Below are 20736 nucleotides of genomic sequence, written 5' to 3' on the forward strand. Positions count from 1 at the left end.
CTGCAGTGACAACGCTGGGTAAGAAAGGGACGGAACAATAGGTTCTGTGAGTTCAAGAAGCTGAGGTTGCCCTCCCAGAGTGGTTGGTATAAGCATCAGTCCTAAGCAGCACATAATTCAGAGGGGAGTGATGGATTCTTGTGGAATGTGGAAATAACAAAGAGGGTAAAAAGAGAGCAAATTAGGAAAGTGCACTTGAATCACCCAAAGTGCTGAGGATTTTTTGTGTCAACAGATTCCACGATTGAAAAGCCACAAGACGGGTGAGTTCCCTGATCAAATCCAGGACCCACCATCCCCAGCAACCCAACAATATTCATCTAAACTGGAAGTCACTGCAACTGGCCAACTGGAGCAGCTGGAAAACAAGTATCCCTTCCACCCCTTTAAATAATTATTTATTCATTTGTTTAAGTTTTTTAAAAATTGCAATACAGTTAAATCAGCATGTCTGGTTCACTTCCGTTCCTTCACTGTGCAACCTAGGGGCAGGGAAGGCTTCAGTTTCTCTGTCTTCCCTCTGTCCAAGGTGTAAAGGTATCTGCTGTACTAACTAAACTGCAAATGCGACATTATCCTTGCTTTTCTCCATCTTAACGGATTTCGCATCCTTTCTCCTGGCCTTGAGCAGGAAGTTCTTGATTTCCTCAACTTTGCCAGTTTTGACTAGGAGGCTCACAGGGAGGAAGAAAGGACTTGCACGGCCAGATAGATGCCCTTTTTCACCTTTTCTACAAAACGTTATAAAAAATACTGATGTTCTCCAGGGGCGCCTGGGTGGCTCAGTCAGTTAAGCGGCCGCCTTTGGCTCAGGTCATGATCCCAAGGTGCCGTGATGGAGTCCTGCTTGAGCTCCCTGCTCAGTGGGGAGTCTGCTTCTCACATCCCCTCTGCCTGCTTCTCCCGCTGCTTGTGCTCTCTTGGTCAAATCAATAAATAAGATCTTTAAAATAAAGTAAAATACTGAAGCTCTCTAAGCAAGAAAACTGAGGTCAAGTTAAATGAGACTCTTGCTGCTCACCTTGGCTATGTTCTTTCATTTATTTCATTGTCCATTTACTTGAGAAGCTCCTGGCAGGACCTGTGGACACAGATGGCTGTTTATTTCAGAAGTCAGATGCCTGGCCACTGTCTCTTAGAATCCCAGCAAGGTAACGACTTGGGGAAAAACTCTGTACCGATTGTGAAAGACCCACTTGTAACTTAGAATCGCAGCACCCTGATCGCAGCACCCCCATCCCCCTACCCCGGAGGCCTCACAAGCAGACAGAAATGGTGTTGTGGTGTGGAAACAACCTGTCAGAACTGCCTTGGTTCTGCGGTTCCATGATTGGTTTGGACACTGGGTGGAGATGATCAAAAGCCCTTAAAAATCAGCCGTGGAGGGAAGCTCCATTGTCTTTTGTCTCTTGCAGCCCAGGGTTTCCCTGCTGCCCCCTGCTAGGATAGAGAGCTGTCAGCACCAAGGCTCCTAGCTCAGACTTTTTATTGGGGGAGGGGGGGAGCCAAACACTGGATTTTGAATCTAAGTTCTAAAAACAAATTAGAACATTTGTATTCTATATAATAATGGATCCTAAATGTCCATTATCAGAACCTCTTGATCATATGGTACTTTCCAAAAATAACAGTTCCAGGATCCCAACCCAGTAGAGTCTGAATCCCTGGTCCTGGGGTCAAATTTGGCCATCTGAAATTTTAATGACCTCCCAGATGATTCTAATGATTGGCCAAATTTGAGACACAGAGATTTAGTTATTTTTTTTAAACCAAATATTTTTAAATGTATCCCTAGATATTCCACAAGAACATATGCTTGCATTTTCAATATTCAAATTCCAATACCCTACCAAGTCACACTATCTCTTTCCAGTGTCTTGGAATAGTTAGTCTGTGTTTAAAATTATGGCAAATATGGCCCTGCAGAAAGGTTGCATTTCATTACATTTTTACTAAAATTGCTGAGTAACTTAATAGATGAAAAAAGGAGTTCATAATTCTATTTTAATAACACCCCAGAATGTATCCTATTATTTCAAGGGGTGCTTATGAAATTTTCAAAATGAAACTTCTTTGAGTTCCCTTGAATTTCTAAAGTCTGAAAACCACTGCTTTAGATTCAAGGCAAGACCTCCACTGCCTCTTCTAACCACTCTCCCAGCCTCCCTCCATCTCCAAAGGCACTCCTGTGGAGGAGAAGCTCTCATGGGCATTCTTTTTTCCACTGAGGTCCCGTCAGGAAAATAGATACCACAGTAGGTGTTTTAACAGAGAGAATTTGATATGGGAATTTTTTTTTGCAGATGTTGGAGAGCTCAAAAACAGCACAAAGGAACACTAAGATAACAGAGTTAGGTGGCCAGCGGCTTTCTACTCTTGGGGAAGAAGCTGGAATTTCCAGAGCTGGAAGTTGGGAGAGAGCCCCATGGAGGTGGGACCCAGGGCTTAGGGTGGGGCCCTGACAAGCCACTCTTGCTATGTGGGTGCTCTGAGGAGAGGCCTCTTGGATTTGGAGCTCTGACTCAGAAGGGGGCCCCTACCTGGAGCCGCAGCTACCTCACCTCAGACTCCAATGAGGCTCTGCGAGTGTGGAGAGAAGGTGAAGACAGCAATGAATTACTGGTGCCAAGTGAAAGGCCACTGATAGTGTGGTATCTAGAAACAGCCCACAGAAAGGAAGAAGGAAAAGCCCTATCCCTTTCTCCTGCTGCCCAGTCTCTCTCAAGGGTATCCCAAAAGGAAGCCAGATGAACTAAAGAAAAATGTGCTCTCCAGGGTCTTGGCCCTGCACCACCAAGTGGAGTAGAGTAGGGAAGGTTTGGAGCTGGGGGATAGTATGGTAGTCAAGCACAGCAACAAACAATCTCTTTTTCTTTTTTAAAGATTTTATTTATTTACTTGACAGACAGAGATCACAAGTAGGCAGAGAGGCAGGCAGAGAGAGAGAGGAGGAAGCAGACTCTGCGCTGAGCAGAGAGCCGGATGTGGGGCTGGATCCCAGGACCCTGGGATCATGACCTGCGCCGAAGGCAGAGGCTTTAACCCACTGAGCCACCCAGGCACCCCAACAAGCAATCCCTTTTGAGTCGAGAGCCGTGAAACTTGCATTGGCAGAATGAGTTTAAAAGTTTTTGTTTCCAAAACAAACTGGTCAAATAATTTTCAGAAAAGTATAATCCACTCTTGAAGTGTCACAATGCCCATTAGTATATTAAAGGAACTGAAAAGTCTTGCAGTAAAGAAACCTACTTTATTTTGTTTAATTAGCTATTCCTAAAGTGTATTTAGTGTGAATGCCTTATTTTTTCAGATATAAGATTCTTCAGAACATACAAACTGGATTGTGAATGCTGCTCTAAAAAAAAAAAAAAAAAAATGGCACTACTTAAGTCTAAACTGCTTTCTTATCTGTTAGTTTCTAAAGCTGGGAAAAAAAGGACACATCCAAGTGAAATAGGAAGACAAATAGAATTCTATCTGTAAAGGATTAGATCTAACTATTTCTCTTTCATGTTTCCTGATATCCGTAAAAGGAACATCCTCCTCCGCCTTTAAGCAAACTGTTAGGAAAAGAATTCCTCACTCAACCCCCAGAAGACTCACTAACTATGACTTGTAACAGAAACCACCAGCCTCAACAAAATCTGAAGGAGACAGGGGAGTGTTGCAGGAAACTGTATGAATCATCTCAAGAGCCCTGGGATACCAACTGCTCTCAAATACACGGGGTAGCTGGAAAATTACCCCCAGGGGCAAAGAACGACTCTGTATTTAAGGTGATAAAAAGAAACTCTATTCCTTTTAGGATTATGGTTATTTCTACGCTGCCCATGTCTGCCTCTGGCTGGAAGAGGCGTCTGACTGGAACCCCGGACACAGACTGAGTGTGAAGCACAGATTACAGCCCGGTCAACTTTGGGCGTGGGTCTGAGGCCACCAGGTGGCAGATACAGATGAGTGGGGAGAAAAGTTTGTCTGCAAAGGTGGGTGCTGAGAGGAAAGGAACAGCCAAGGGGGGAGGGAGAGGGAAGGAAAGAGACAGGAAAGGGAGGAGGAGGTCACGGAAGAGAAGGAGGAGGAGGGTAGGGGAAGAAGAAGGGAAAGGAGTGGGGAATGGAAAGACGGTGGGAGAGAGGAAGGAAGGAAGGAATTAAAAATACCTGCCTGATGATTTTCCAGTTTCCTTGGGGACTGACTCTAAATTACCCCTATTTAACTAGAATGTTTCATTCTATAACACCACAATGTCCAACTAATATGAGTGTCTCCTCAAGTTATGCTAATCTGGCTTTTACCTTTGAGTTGGATTTTGTTCATGAAGACAGCTGATTCTTGTCTGGAAATCTGGAAATTTCTTAAGCAAAAGCAGTTTAAATTAATTCTATCTATTCCATTCCTTATCCTAAAAACAGGTCCCAAAATGTTCCAAGCAACTGATTGTGAATGTCAGTAGCCACCACATGACTTGAGCACACTTCCTTTCATCGTGACGTGCTATCTACAGATCTGACATGATATTAAATCATAATAGGATATGATATTCAGACCCAGTTCTGGTTCTGAGAAAGTTTTTTCTGTCCCATTCATTTGGAAGCTGATTAGTTGAGACAGAAGACTCTGATAGTTGTGTCTCCAACAACAACATGATATAGGACAGATGTTCTTGAGACAGAGAAAGGAGAACCCAAGCCTAGTCAAAAATGTACAATTCTAGGGATTAAAATCTACAAAGGCACCTGTCTGGCTCAGGGTTGTAAGTTTGAGTCCCATGTTGGGTATAGAGATTACTTAAATATAAAGCTTTTTTAAAAATAAAATAAAATAAGATCTCTTATTCACATCTTAGCAGACACATTCTCCTTCTGAAATTACATTTCTTTCACTGTATCTGGCTTCACTTCATAACCAAAACAACATTTCTGAATTTTGCCCCAAATCGCAGTCCCCTTTGAAGGTGACATACAAAGGGTTCCATCTCCCATTTGTATTCTCTTGCCTTAAAGAACACCACAACCTTCACCTCCTAAATTCACTGGTTTTCTCTTGCTTCTCTTTTATTTGGTTCTCACTCTTTCCACCCTTTTGGAATTACTCTGCTTTCCAAACCTGACTTCAGCTGGAATACAAATTCGAACTTCCCTTTGCACACTGGCCTGGAGTTGAAGGCTAGCAGCTGTGCCCCTTCCCAGTGAGGCTTGCTCATGGAGACCCGGCACTCGTAAGAACGAATATTCTGAAAATAACATGGAGTCCCCTCTTACCCATAAGCAGAACTCTGGTCCTGGGTTATTTCATAAGTAAAACATCCTGCAAAAGAACACACAAATTAACCCCTGGATAGGCCAGAAAAAGTTACCCTTAATAAATATTTTAATAGTGTTTATTTCTTCTCCTTAATAGTTTTAAATTTTTGTCATCTATTTCTGAAGTTTTTAGGGTCTAAGAAATTGATTATGATTACTATTAAGGATTCTGGATTGCTGCTTCATGTTCCTTGTAATTTAGAACTGTGAGTTCGTGTTTGGTGGCACTTTATCTAGAGAGTCCTGTGCAGTGTTGAAAATATGTATTTCTAGAGAAGACTTTTAGTTATTTTTATTGAGGGCACGGGTATTGTTATTAGCCTGAGATTGTTTTTATTTGTTAGAGAATGTAGGCCTTTCAGAAGGTGTAAATTCAAACCTCAAATTTGCGTGCGGGGAGCCTGAGGTCCTCAGATTTTTCTTCATAGTCTCAGGATTTTCTTCCTTTCCCCCTTCCCCATTAGATCAGGCTAAACAAAAGAATTTGCTTTAAACCTCCCTTTGGGAGAAGCTAAACATTTTCAGTTCTCTTTCACAGATAAAGTCATTCAAGTGTTCTTTACAGTCTTTGATCCAAATTTCTGCCCTTCATAGACCCAAAAATGTGTCTCCTGTACTTTCATAGCCATTAAAACTCAAACACTTTATTAACAAGACTGGTAAAGGGGCACCTGGGTGGCTCAGTGGGTTAAAGCCTCTGCCTTCAGCTTGGGTCATGGTCTCAGGGTCCTAGGATAGAGCCCCGCATGGGGCTCTCTGCTCAGCGGGGAGCCTGCTTCCCCTACTATCTGTGCCTGCCTCTCTGCCTGCTTGTTATCTCTCTCTGTCAAAATAAATAAATGGAATCCTAAACAAAAACAAAAACAAAAACAGAACAAAACAAACAAACAAAAAAACAAGACTGGTAAAAAAATAAATGCAGAATAGTCAAGAAGAAGTCACTTCTGAAAACGGATTTGCTTGGTAACCACTTTTGATCCCTTATAGACTTATATCTTCTTGGGCAAAATGAAAAGATTTTGCAGTTATCTGCTGGCCTCTATCAACAGAAACAATATGGAGAGTGCAGCACCCCTTTCTGTACACCTCTCACAAATATTGTTCCTAAGCTTTCTGGTACTCTCCAAAACAAAACAGATATAATGAATGCTTCCTTATGAGAAAGGTTCTTTGGAATCAGCTTTGAGAAAGAAGAAAGAAAGACAGAAAGACAGAAAGGGAAGGAAGGGAGATTCTTTTTTTGTTGTTTTTTTTAAAAGATTTTATTCATTTATTTGACAGAGAGAGATCACAAGTAGACAGAGAGGCAGGCAGAGAGAGAGAGAGAGGAATCAGGCACCCCGCTGAGCAGAGAGCACGATTCGGGACTTGATCCCAGGACCCTGGGATCATGACCTGAGCTGAAGGCAGCAACTTAACCCACTGAGCCACCCAGGTGCCCAGGAGGGGAGATTTCTTATCTGCAAAGAAATCTATGCTCTTCCTGGGAAAATCAGGATTTAGACCTTAAATCTAAGATTTAAAACTCTCTCCATTTTCAATTTTTCTTTGGCTTGACTTAAATGGAAATCTTTGAGTGGGAAAATTATAAGACCATGTCTTTATAACTCTAAAATTAACTTCCAAATTGATCAATTTAATCAAACTCAACCATCCATTAAATATATATATATATATATATATATATATATATATACACACACACACACACTGAGTAAGATTATTTAGAAAAGAATTATTTTGAAAAATTGCCTAGGGTAATGCAAATCTCATATGCTGGATAGAATATCCATAAGTCCTTATGAATTTGAAAACTGTTAATAATGCAATTGCTGTCATAATTTTACAGATCTTCTTAGGAATGGTATTACTTAGCCTTTCTTGGGCATCTATTTTACTGATTACCAATACAGAGAGTATTTGGATCTAGCCTAAATTCTTCCTTCTGCAAATCAAACATATTTCCTCTTGTTCTACTCTTAATGGAGACCAGATTCTTACATAATAACCCTTCATCTTCTTGAAGACTCACCCTCTCAGCCAGGCATTCCACTGCATTGTCTTAGTTACCCAGCCGCCATGGAGGATATCCTGAAGGGAAAAGTTCAAGATCAAACGAGATGTCTCTCTTCATGAAAGAGCAAATATAATTTTCTCCTTTCTAGTTTTATTAACAGTGAAAATTTCTCTTCAAATAACACTCTAAAACCAAACGTGCACAGAAAATATATCACTTTTAAATCCCATAGAGACTTGAAAATGTTACTATAGTAAACATTTTCCAATTAATGCTGTTTGTAGAAAAATTATATTCTGTGTTTTCCTGTCATCAGAATGTGGCAGATTCTCTAATGACTCTGTTTGCTCTACAAACATAATAATTCAGACTGTTTCTGGCACAAATTATATTGTTCAAGGGTAAACTTTCATTCTGTATCTCCCTTTAACTCTGTTTTCAAAGTGAGGTAGAACCCAGCGTTAATCAATTCAAAATCAATCAATCTGGATAATTAAATTCTATGCCCTTCATTCACCATCTACCTATATCCCTGCTCTTTCCCAGCTCCACCCCAAATACATGCATAAATATAAAGCCTTTTCTTCTCAATAATTGATTCTTATATCTGACATATACTATATATTCATACATTTTCCCCATATAGACCCTCTCTTTATAGGTCTATTAATCCCAGAGAGTAACCATGTATTTATAAGATCATCACAAAGAACAAAAGGTAAAACTATCAATAGTAAGTATACAATTGCTACTTAAGTACTTCTCACAACCAAAGATTTCCATTAGGTACTTTATATAAGTTACCATATTTCATTCCTTTAGGAACCTGTTATGAGTTGAATTGGATTCCTTCCAAATAGATACGTTAGAATCTTAACTCCTAGGACCTCAAAGTGTGATCTTACTTGAACATAGGATCTTTACAGGGATAAGTGGGTTAAAGTGAGGTCATTAGGATGGGTCCTCACCATTAGGACGAGTATGATTATGGAAGGGGGGAAATTTGGACACAGAGACACACATATGGGGAGAACACCACGTGAATATAAAGATAGACATCCACAGTCTGAGGAGGAAATCCTGAGACACATCCTTCCTTCAGAGCCCTCAGAAGGATTCAACCTTGCCAATACCTCAATTTCAAACTTGCAAACTCCAGATCTGTGAGAGAATAAATTTCTGCCATTTAAGACACCCCGTTTGTGGTACTATTGTATAGCAGCCCTGGAAAACTGAAGCACAACCCTACAATTTAAGTCTTAGGCTCTTTTTGTAAACAAGGAGACTGAGGACTAGGAAGATTAAAGGCCTTACCCAGAGTCACACTGGCAGTAAGAGCTGGGCTGTCATTTAACAAAGCTCTGCTTTGCTCGAAAGCCTGGGTCCTTTCCTCTATATCACACTGTCTCCAAATTTAAGTTGTTAGCTACTTTTTTTCATCCATGTATCTAAGAAAGTACCCACAAACACACACATTGTATATGGACTTACAGACTATACCTAAAATGGTATAGTCAAAGTATTTCTATATTGTTTTTCCTGAGAAGAACTTGCTGAAGACCATTTCACCATGTTTCAGGAGTTACTACAGAAAGCTTAAGACGTAGAAGAACCATTGACCTGGTCTGGGAAAGGCAAGATTATTCACTGGTGCTAAGGGCATCAGTCACCTTGCTCTGGACATTAATTGGCAATTGGAAAGTTATGAGTGGGAGGGCATTAGGATGGTGGGAGACTTTGTCCTTTCCTGACTAATTGAGGTTGGATATGGGGAATACAAGGAAATCTTTGATTAATTTTCCTGGGACAGAGCCCCATTTCAAGTTGGGAGGGACACGCAGTAAGATACCCAGAGGGCAAGTGGTTAAAAAACAAAGATCTGAGAGGAAAGAAGAATTTCCCAACTTGTAACAGCTCCTCCAGCCAAACTCTGGACCAATGGCCAGCTATGCCAAGAAAGGAGCTATTGCCTATGGAGGGGTGGATTGTCCACTCCATGAAGGTGTCTGGCCAACGTGGCAAATGGGGACTGAATTTCAGGCTGCATTCCCCCTACCAAGCTGTCTGCCATGGAGTTGTTCTGTGCCTTGTTAGCAAAAGGAGCATCCTTTTCTAATTCACACAAAGGCATTGTAAGTGTTACCTGCGGCCCAAGAAATCATTACCTCAACATCAGAGCATTTATATCAGACCCTCAGATCACTCCTCTGTTCTGGGGAGTAGAACAGAGCTTATTGGTTATTGTAGAATCAGAAAATAGTATTATATAAACATAATAGTTTTATGCTTTTGAGACTTTATTTCTTTTGAATTTTTTGGTGTTGTTGTTGTTGCTATTATGGGAAAGTTTCCATTTTTCAGCTAAAGAACTAAAGAAATACAATTTTTACTTTTCCTTTTTTCAGATTAAATTTTGAAGTGCTGGGGCTCACCAGTTGGTTAGATCTACATATGAGGCCCAGCTCTGCTGTGCAAATTGGGCCAATTAACTTCCTAAGTCTCGTTTTCCTCACTGGAAAATGCAAGTTTGTTCATTCACCCAACATATACTTTCTAGGTGGCTACTATGTGCCTGGTATTGTTTTAATATTCCCAGGGCAAGGTCCATATTCTCATGGAGATTAAATTCTAGATTTGGGGGGTGCCTGGGTGGCTCAGTGGGTTAAGCCTCTGCCTTCGGCTCATGTTATGATCTCAGGGTCCTGGGTTCGAGCCCCACATCGGGCTCTCTGCTCAGCAGGGAACCTGCTTCCCCCTCTCTCTCTCTGCCTGCCTCTCTGCCTACTTGTGATCTCTGTCAAATAAATAAATAAAATCTTTTTAAAAAATTCTAGATTGGGGTGGGAGGAAAGGGAAAAGACAGACAAGAAGCTAAAGTATAGGTATAATTTAATAGACAAAATTTCTCCCCTCACAAATACATCAGTATGGATTTCTCTTTTGCATTCCTTGGTATCCACTCAGAGCCATTTATCTATCAAGTAGTTGGGGAGGAGATACAGTAATGGAGCTGGAACACAAAATGATTTAAAGAGTATTTAGTTGCTAACATCCAAATAGGACCTCTAAATCTGCAGCCGGATAGTAATCTGTGAAACCCAGGTGGTTTTTTAGCAAACCCAATGACTGACTGACGGGATTATAGAGTTTTACATATACCTGGAGTAATGAGGAAGAGGATACGAGGTGGAGGAAGTTGAAAGTCCGAGTGAGAAAGGGGAGGAGAAGAGGAAGTCATACAGCAGTGTTTTTGTTCTCTGTGCTCATTGCCTTGGGCAGAACCTCAAACACCTGCACGGGTGTGGAGAAGCTGGAGGACATCTGGGTTTGTGGCTCACTCCCACAGCCGCAGCGCAGGAAGCCTCCCAGATAGGGTCGCCAGATAAACTACAGAAAGTCCAGTCAAATTGGAATTTCAAATAAACAATAAATAATTTTAATGTAAGTACCCTCCACCCCAGGAATATTTGGAATATACTTTCACTGTTTTGTTTGGCGCCCCCCCTTTATCTGAAATTCAAATTTAGCTGGGCTTTCTGTATTTTTATTTGTGAACTCTGGCAACCTTACCTGGGGAGAACTTTTAGCTTGGGGTCCCTGCCCCCACTGGCATGGAAGTGATGGCGCAGGAGTGTTGATAGCTAGACCTAAGGAAGTATTCTTTAAAAATATATATAATAATAATATTTTACTTATTTGAGAGAGAGAATGCTAAGGAGAGCAAGAGATAGCACAAGTTGGGGGTATGGAGAGGGAGAAGCAGAGTCCCACTGAGGAGAGACCCCGCCAAGGGGCTCAGTCCCAGGACCCAGAGATCATGACCTGAGCAGAAGACACATGCTTAACTGACTGAGCCACCCAAGCACCCCCAAAGGAAGAATTCCTCTTCCACATGTAAAGCTCTTGGATTGACCCTGAACACAGTAGTCTCTCAATAAATCCTTAATTAACTAATTAGTTAATTAATTAAAACCCAATCAATTTTGCCTTCTGGTTATTACCATATCTAACCAGAAGTTGATTATAACTTAATACCATATGAAACTACCAGTGAGCATAAGTCATATTTTAAAAAAAAATTAATGTGAGAATTAATACCCACTCTAAATGCACCTGTGCTTTATTATTCCAGTCTCACAAAGCATATGAAAACCACAGCTGTTGATAATGCTTTTGATTTGCCAGATCCTGTAACAGTCCACTTACTTTGCCTTGAACATGGCATTTGTACCACATTAAAGTTTGGCAAGCTTAATCTTTGCTAACCACTGGCAAATGTGAACATGCTATAAAACATAAAAATATATTTCAGCCAAAGCCATTATCAGGTATATATTTGTTTGGATTTGACTAAGAACCTCTAATTTGTTCATGTGTACTTGGCATCTTTACATTCTTTGTGGTGATTAGGCTTGCAATGAATATATTACATGCTTAACAGTCAACTAGAGCTCTCAGTGCAATGGAGGAGGAAGGGAGAGAGAAGAGGAAGAAAGTTCTTTTTCACTTCTGTTGGAGTGAGAATGAACCTCCATAAACTCTTAGAGAAAACTCTTCCAGTGGCCACTCTGGCCCATCTGCCCATCCGACCTGCCCCCTACTAAAAATATTTTTGAGTAGTTTGTGTATTCTCTTTCATATAACCATCTTAAGAGAATCTACCTTTGTATGTATCTTGCCAACACGCCTCAGAAAAAAATTATGTTTTCTGGCTATTGACCAACACAAAACTCAAGAAAACCTTCATCTCTAATATTCAAACCCAGTGGAGTTCTTCAGTCTGGAAATCCACACCACCCCTAAAGGCAGAAGAGGTATAGGTGATATATGATCTTGAGATTATTGTTCTGATTTGCTCATCCCCTCATTTAGACAAAGACAGCCAGAGCATCGCCATATTCCCTCCACAAAGGACGTCATAGAAAAATTTTCATCAGGCCCCCATCTATGCCCCCCAAATTTTAGTCACCTCAAAACCTTTCATATATGGCATCTCGTATTTATCTCAGGATATGTTGTAAAGTAGGAAAGGTGGAAATTATGTAATTATTATTTTCATTGTGCAGAATCTATGGGAAAGGAAATGTTTCATGGCAGGACCAGAATTAACATCCAATTAATTTAGCTTTTTATCCATGCCTACCTTTCAGTATCTTAGTGAACCACACTGTATGCATATTTTCCAGTGCCCTGAAATGGACACACGTAACAAAAGAGGAACACTGAAGATAAATGTACCCACATCCCGGGTTTAAGTTGGATTTAGTTCTATCAAGGAAATACAACAAATCAACCCTCTCAGATAAACTAAAGCAAAACAGAGAAAGAGCTCCTTTGCCTAAAAGTGATTACTCATTCATATATTCAGTACCAAGCTTCTACTAAATTCTAGGTGCTATCTTTGACATTGTTTACTTCACAGAGTGAGTGAGCTAACAAGTAGAACTACTTATCACAAGACCTGACCTGTGGGAGGTAACCAATAACAGCAAATTTCCTTCCTCCACAAATTCTCATCCTTGAATTAATCAGACCAATATGCAAACTGTAGAAAATGATTTGCTTCCAATCCAGTATCATTCCTTTAAACCCTTCCTCTATGCAGATGCATACTGTGACATTTAGGCCTGAGCTATTAAGCCAGGGAGATTAAAACACACTCTGGCAGCAACATGATTTGTGATTCTTAGCTTGCCATTTTGTGCTGTAAAAGAGGAGAGGAAAAGTCAGTCAAGTGTTCTAGTATTAATGGGCTGTATCCATAAACACACACACACATACACACTTCTGGAAAGCTGTGTTCTTAATCTAGGCAATGGCTTTGTCATTGAAAATAAGCATTTACTATCTTCTCTGGCTGTTTGACCAAATGTAACTTTTATTTACAAGCAATTTATATAAAGAAACATAACCTTGAAACTAACACTTTCTGCTCCATCTTGCATCCTTTTTACCTCTCTCTCTTTTTAAGATTTAGTTAGAGAGAGAGAGAATGAGAGAGTGCACATATGTGGGGGAGGGTCAGAGGGAGAGAATCTTCAAGCATACTCCCCACTGCCAACTGGGGAGCCCAACTCAGGGCTTGATGCCACAGACCCATGAGATCATGACCTAAGCCCAAACCGAGAATCCAGCACCCAACCGAGTCACCCAGAAGCCCCTTGCATCCTATTTTCTATTTCTATTTGCTCCCACCTGCCCCCCCACCGCCGTTCCCCACACTTGGCTCTCAAGACTAGGTCATATATGGGGGAGAAACCAATCCGAGGCATTATCAGCTTTTACCTTTCAGTGGTTTTCATGATATATGCCAATTGCCACCACTATATTGATTATGTAGCAAGCAACACTAATTCCTGAGACATCCAGGGTGAACAGATCCTTGTATAAACACAGATATAAAACTGGTTGCTGGTCTAACAAGGTATTTAAAGGACTCATCTCTGACCTCTACTGGTCATCTTCTTAAAATACAACATCTACCATTCTTTCAGAAGTACTTTCACATTTTCATGCACTCATTTAACAAATAAGTACCAGGCACTGTCTAAGGAAGGACAGTAAAAGAGATTTAAAAAAAACAAAAACAAAAACAAAAAAAACCTTCCCTCTTAAAATTCAATGGGGGAGACATCTAACCTACATTCATAAATAAATTGTAGAGTATTTTGGAAGGTAAATAAAAGCACTGTTATGAGTGATTTTAAAAGAAGAAAAGATAAATCAGGTAAAGGGAATCAAAAGCACTGCAAAGTCAGAGCCAGAGAAGCAATTTGCAAAATTAAATCAGATGTTCAGACGAAGTGTCAGAGAGTAGAATGAAGCAGACTTGAAGGAGGTGAGAACCTCAGCAACTTAAGACCTAACACATAGGTTCTTAAATTAGTTAAATTAAACATCACCCCAGGAGCAGGGTTCTTTTTTACATAGTTTCCAGAGAGATTTTCAAGTCAGTCCGATTTGTGTTCAAACCTGGTATTGGTCAGCTTTTGCTGCAGTAACCAAATTCCCAATGGGCTTACAAAACAAATATTTATTTTTCGCTCATGTTTTATGAGGGCTGCAGGCTGTGGGTCAGCCTCAACTCTGACGGGTCAGCTCATCTGGCTTTAGCTCAGCTCCATGTATCATCTCATTCCAGAAGCCACAACTGAAGCAACAGACACTCTCTAAGCTATGTTGCTCTCACCGAGGAGGCATGGCTGAAATATACCTAGTCAGACCACAAAACTTAAAGCTTCTGCTCACATGTGGCAGATATCAAGTACATTCATATTCTGTTGACCTAAGAAAGTTGAATTGGCCAAGCCCCAAGTCAATACGGACAGGAGAGTATCTCTCTGGCTTGTACACAGAAGTATGGCAAGGGCAAAGAGGGAATGAATATTTGCGAACAAATAATACAATATAACTTTAATGAGTTCCTCAACATCTCTGAATCGTAGCTTGTCCATCTGTGAAACAGAAATAAGTACAGACTACCTGTAAAGAATAAATGAGATATTTCTAAATGTATTTATTATAATAACAGGATTATGGTAAGGAATCAATTATTATGTTTTTGTCTTCTTCCAAAGGTGGCATCATCACTCTGGCCCAATTCTGTTGGAGGTTGAAAAGGCTATGAGACTGTGTTAGAAAATTGAGAAGCATGGAATTCAAGAAATCTGGATTCAGTTCTTCCTCCAAATCCTGAATGAATTACTAATCTATAAAATGAGGCAGCGGTCTAAATAATCTCTAAATTACCTTTCTGCTAAAGTTCTGCAATATGAAATGTGTACAGCGGGTGGTTTGTCTCTAGAGCCACTATTTAGTTCTAACACAAGGTGGCGCTAGACAACAACTTAATGAAAGCAGACAAAGGCCTTTTTTTTGCGGTGAAGACTGGAGAGTTCTAGACTATTATTTTCTTATAGATTGTTATAAAACAGAACTCTTGCTATAAAACAGCCTCAGAAGGCATCATTTTGAGGAAATGGCATCCCAAACGAAAATAAACATTCAAGACCTAGGACCTTATACTTTGGGAGAGGACCGCAGGAACCTAGCGACTGCCCCAGGCAATTTCTAGAGTTCCACTTGGGAAGTTGTCAGCTTCTTTTTTTCTTAGCAGAAGGATGAGATACTCTGAGCTGTGATTTAGGATGATACATCTAGTAGCCATGTTACGGGAGGAAGGAGTGTCTGTCAAGGGAGAGAATTATTTAGGAGACTCATATGAGACCAGAATCCACATACAAGGATCTGAAATAGAGTAGTAGGAGTGAGAATAGACATGCTAAGATGCTACAGTGAACGAATCTTTAGAACTTTGCAACTATTTAAATAAAGAATCCTTGGGGTGCTTGGGTGGCTCAGTCAGGTTAGCATCTGCCTTCCGCTCAGGTCATGATCCCAGGGTCCTGGGATGGAGCCCCATATTGCATCAGGTTCCCTGCTCAGTGGGGAGCCTGCTTCTCCCTCTCCCTGGCTCTAGCTCATGCTCTGACTATCTCTCTTTCTCTCAAATAAAGAAATAAAATCTTCTACAAAAATAAAAAAAAAAAAAGATTTAAGTAGGAAAAGTCATTCTGAAAGATGACTACTAGAAAACTAGGTAAATGGTAGAGTCACTGACAGAAAGTGGCAGAATGACTCTGAGTTGTCAGTATTGTTGTTATTCCTGTACTTCTCACAAACAGAGAAGAAACCATGAGTGTTTCTGCCTATTAGGTACTGAGGCCACCCCCTGGTATGCAAACGCTGGTCCTAAAAGGGCCAGACTTGCCTGCTGTGGAGAGCATTGAAAGGCTCCCACACAACAATTGGTATTTTCTTAAGAGATGGTTTTTACCCATTTTATTGGTGGTTATTTAAAATCTTGAGGCATTTCTCTATTGATAATGGAGAAAGCTGGGCATGTAAGGCAGGGGGTATATGGAAAATCTGTCTTTTGCTCAATTTTGCTGTGAACTTTAAAAATGTTCTAAAAAATGAAATCTATTTTTTAAAATCCTAAAGGATTCTGGAAGGATGGTAGAGTAGGAAGCACTGAGCATCTGTCCCCTCTACTAGGCACTGGTGAAATTAGTCTTATGTAACTATTTTGGAACTCTGGACAGTATACTGAAAGCTTTTAATGTCTGGGGGAAGACTTGGACAGTTAATTTTGGTCTCAGTTGTGGGCCTTAGCACAGTAGCAGCTACTCATTCCCCACCCCCAGCCATGAGGCAGGCAGCTGTTCACATGCTCCTTAAGCAGCTTGCATACAGCTTGCAGGAGCTATGATAGGCAAAAAGGGACCTATCCTCCAAATATCAGGGATCTGTGCTCTGATCATTGATTGCTGCTTCTGATCACAGAGGTGCAGACAAAGAGGCAGGCAGCCACTGTTGTTGCACCTCCCCCCATTAAGCAAATCTCTTCCCATCTGGGTGAAATGACATCCAGGAGACTTAAAAGGTTAGCACTCTTTCTATACCCCTTTTATTTTCCTTTTCCCCTCATAGTCAGACAGTGAAGACCAGAACATTAAAAAGTAACTGTATATATAGGGAAACTCAGAAAGTAACCAGACACCCAGAGAAAGGCTTAGAAAAGATCTAAGAAGACCTTAAATTTATATCTTGGCCCAGAGACTGCCTACAGAATCAAAAACAAAAATAATAAACAAATACAATAAAAACAACAACAGCAACAATAAAAACAGTAAACCCTGGAAAAGGAGGAGAATCTGATTTTCAGAGTTACCACATTATTAGAGTCAAATATTCAATTTTCAACAACAAAACAAAACACAAGGCATACAAAGAAACAAGCAAGATCAAAAGAAAAAAATAGATCTTTAGAAATTGACCCTAAGGGATGCCTAGGTGGCTCAGTCAGTTAAGCCACTGCCTTCAGCTCGGGTCATGATCCCAGGATCCTGGCATTGAGTGTCGCATGGGGTTCCTTGCTCAGCGGGGAGCCTGCTTCTCTCTCTGCCTCTTCCTGCCACTCTGCCTGCTTGTGTTCTCTCTCTCTCTCTCTGACAAATAAATGAAAGCTTTAAAAAAAAAAGAAAGAAAGAAAGAAAGAAACTGACCCTAAAAAAGACCAGATAACAGAAATATTAGACAAAAACTTTAAAATAGCTATCTTAAAGCTGCTCAAAAAATTAAAGGAGGATGTGAGAAAGTTGAGAAAACAATGTATGAACAAACTAGAAATAGCAAAAAGAAATACAAAACCTAAAAAAAAAAAAGAAGAAGAAGAAGAGAAAAGAAATGAAAAGGAATTCTAGAGCTGAAAATTTCAACAAATGAAATAAAAAATTCTCTAGAGGAATTCAAAGGTAGATTAAAGAGGAAGAAGAAAGAATCAGTGAATTGGAAGAATGTACAATGAAAATGATTGAATCTGAGGAACAGAAAGAAAAAAGATTGAAGAGAAATGAACAGAACTTAAAGGACCTGTGGGACATTATCAAGTAGACCAACATACACATTGTGGGAGTCCAAGAAGGAGAATAGAGAGAAAGGGGCAGAAAGAAAATAGTGGCTGAAAATTTTCCAAACTTGATGAAAGACATGAATATAGACATCAGAGTGTCTCAATGAACTCCAAGTAAGATGAACTCAAAGAGACTCACACCAAGACATATTATATTCAAACTTTCAAATGGCAAAGCCAAAAAGATAATCTAGAAAACAGCAAGAGAGAAGCAAATAATCACATAAAAGTGACCGTCAATAAGATTATAAGCAGATTCTTTGTCAGAAACTTTGGAGGCCAAAAGGCATTGGGCTGATAGAGTCAAAGTACTAAAAGAAAAAATCCCTGTCAACCAAGAATCCTATATCCAAAAAAATTCTATACCCTTCAAGAGTAAAGGAGAAATTAAGACATTCTAAGATAAAAAAAAAAAAAAAAGCTGAAGGAATTTGTTACTACTGCACCTGCCCTGAAAGAAATGTTTAAGGGAGTCCTGCAAGGTAAAATGGAAAGACACTTGAAGCCATAACAATAACTCAAAGCTGTACTGAGAAATAAAGATAATTGCATGAATAATTATAAAAGCTAATATTATTATAACAATGGTTTGTAATTGTACTTTTTGTTTTCTACATGAAAAAACTTATATAATTAAAGAAGAAAAATTCTAAGGCTAAAAACTAGTATTATTGTAACTTTGGTTTGTAACTCCAAATCTTGCTTTTTATATTTTTTAAGAAACTGATGCATTTAAAAAAAAAAAAAAAAAAGAAAGAAACTGATGCATTTAAAAAATTATCAGTTTATGTTTTGGGGCACACAATGTATAAAGATGGGATTTTTAAGACATTAATAGCTGAAAGAGGTGGGATGGAGCTATAGAGGAGCAGAGGTTTTGTGTATTAAAGTTAGGCTGGTATAGGGATGCATGGGTGGCTCAGTTGAATGTCTGACTCTTGGTTTCAGTTCAGGTCATGATCTCAGGGTTGTGGGACTGAGCCCCCCAAAGGGCTCTGTACTGGAGCCTGCTTAAGATTCTCTCTCTCCCCTGCCCCTCCCCCCCATTCATGAGCGCGCTCACACATGTTTTCTCTGTCTTTCTAAAATAAATAAATATAATCTTTCTAAAAATAAATTCAAATTATAGTGTTATAACTTTAGGATATTAACCATATCCTTTGTTGCCACAAAGAAAATAGCTAAAGTATATTAAGAAAAGGAAATGAGGAAAGAATGTAAATACTTTACTATAAAAATTAAACTAAACGCAAAAGAGGACAGTAATGTTGAAAATGAGGGATATAAAAGTCTATAAAGCATTTAGAAAACAAATAGCAAAATAACAGAAGTAAACCTCCTAATTAGTAATTCCCTTAAATATAAATGGATTAAACTCTCCTATCAAAAGACAGAGATTGGCAGAACCCAATCTAGGGATCCAACTATATGTTGTCTACAAAAGATTCACTTTAGATCTAAAGACACAAATAGATGAAAAGTGAAAGGACAGAAAAAGATATTCCTTGTAAATAGAAGCCAAATTGAGCACAGGTGGATATACTATTAGACAACATAGAATTTAAATTGAAAAGGTTTACAAGAAGTCAAAGAAGTACATTATATATTAATAAAAGCTTCAATATAGTAAGAAGATATAATGATTATAAACCTTTGTGTACTCAATGACAGACCATCAAAATATATATAGTAAAAACTAACAGAATTGGATGGAAAATTTAACAGTTCTATAACAATAGTTGGAGATTTTAATATCCCTTATCATAAACAGAAAACTAGACAGAACATAAGTAAGGAAATAAACATTAGCACAATAGACCAACTCAATCTAACAAACATACAGAACACTTATCCCCAACAACAGCATACCACAATCTTCTGAAGTTTTAATGGGATATTTCACAGGACTGATCACATAATAGGCCACAAATGAGGTCTCAATAGATTTTTTAAAGGTAGGTATGATACAAAATATCCTCTCTAACCACAATGGGTAAAAGTTAGAAATCAGTAACAGGAGGAAAACTGGAAAATTCACAAAATTGTGAAAACTAAACACTACACTTTCAAACAATGAGTCAAAGAAGAAATTACAAGGAAAATTAAAAAATCCTTAGAGACTAATGAAAACAAAACCACTACATGCCAGAAATTATGAGGTGTAGCGAAAGTGGTGCTAATGGGGTAATTTGTATCTGTAAGTGCTTACATTAAAAACAAAGAAGACCTCAGATCAATAACCTAACTTTATAACTTAAGGAACTAGAAAAAGAAGAACAAACTAAATCAGAAGCTAGCAGAAGGAAGGAAATAATAAAGATTAGAGCAGGGATAAATGAAATAGATGATAGTAAAATAATAGAGAAAATTTAAAAAAAAAACAAAAGCTGTTTCTTCAAAAAGATCAACAAAATTGATGAACAAACAAAAGGGGGGGGTACTAAAAAAAAAAGAAAGAGAAGAATCAAATGACTGAAATCAGAAGTGAAAATGAAGACATTACTACTGATTCCACGGCCAGAAAAAGGTATGTGAAAGTACTATGAACGATTGTATGCCAACATATTGGATAACCTAGATGAAATGAACAAATTCCTGGAAATTCAAAACCAACCAAGACTAAGTCACAAAGAAATAGAAAATCTGAATAAATCTATAACTCGTAAAGAGATTGAATTAATAAGAAATATCTCTTCACAAAAAAGAAGCCCTGGACTCAATTGCTCTACTGGTGAATTCTACCAAACATTTAAAGAACTAATACTACTCCTTTTTCAACTTTTCTATTAAAAAAAAAAAAAGAAGAAGAGAAGCAAACACTTTTTATTTTTTGTTTTTTATTTTTTATTTTTTAAAGATTTTATTTATTTATTCGACAGACAGAGATCACAAGTAGGCAGAAAGGCAGGCAGAGAGAGAGAGAGGAGGAAGCAGGCTTCCTG

The 20736-nt window shown here is 39.1% G+C and overlaps 1 long non-coding RNA gene and 1 pseudogene across 1 annotated transcript in view; both read right to left on the bottom strand.

Annotated features, from left to right (window-relative positions):
• Positions 1-456: 456 nt before the first annotated feature.
• On the bottom strand, positions 457-818 carry LOC131827326 (large ribosomal subunit protein eL38-like; annotated as a pseudogene).
• A 203-nt stretch (positions 819-1021) lies between these two features.
• LOC131833820 (uncharacterized) overlaps positions 1022-20736 on the bottom strand; it is a 66494-nt gene continuing 46779 nt past the window's right edge. The window contains exons 3-5 of the long non-coding RNA XR_009354652.1: positions 7336-7394; positions 5262-5307; positions 1022-1081 (exon numbers count right to left, since the gene is read on the bottom strand). This is a non-coding gene — a long non-coding RNA (uncharacterized LOC131833820). The remainder of the gene's footprint in view (positions 1082-5261; positions 5308-7335; positions 7395-20736) is intronic.

Source organism: Mustela lutreola, chromosome 1, assembly GCF_030435805.1.
Source record: "Mustela lutreola isolate mMusLut2 chromosome 1, mMusLut2.pri, whole genome shotgun sequence".
NCBI classification, from domain to species: domain Eukaryota; kingdom Metazoa; phylum Chordata; class Mammalia; order Carnivora; family Mustelidae; genus Mustela; species Mustela lutreola.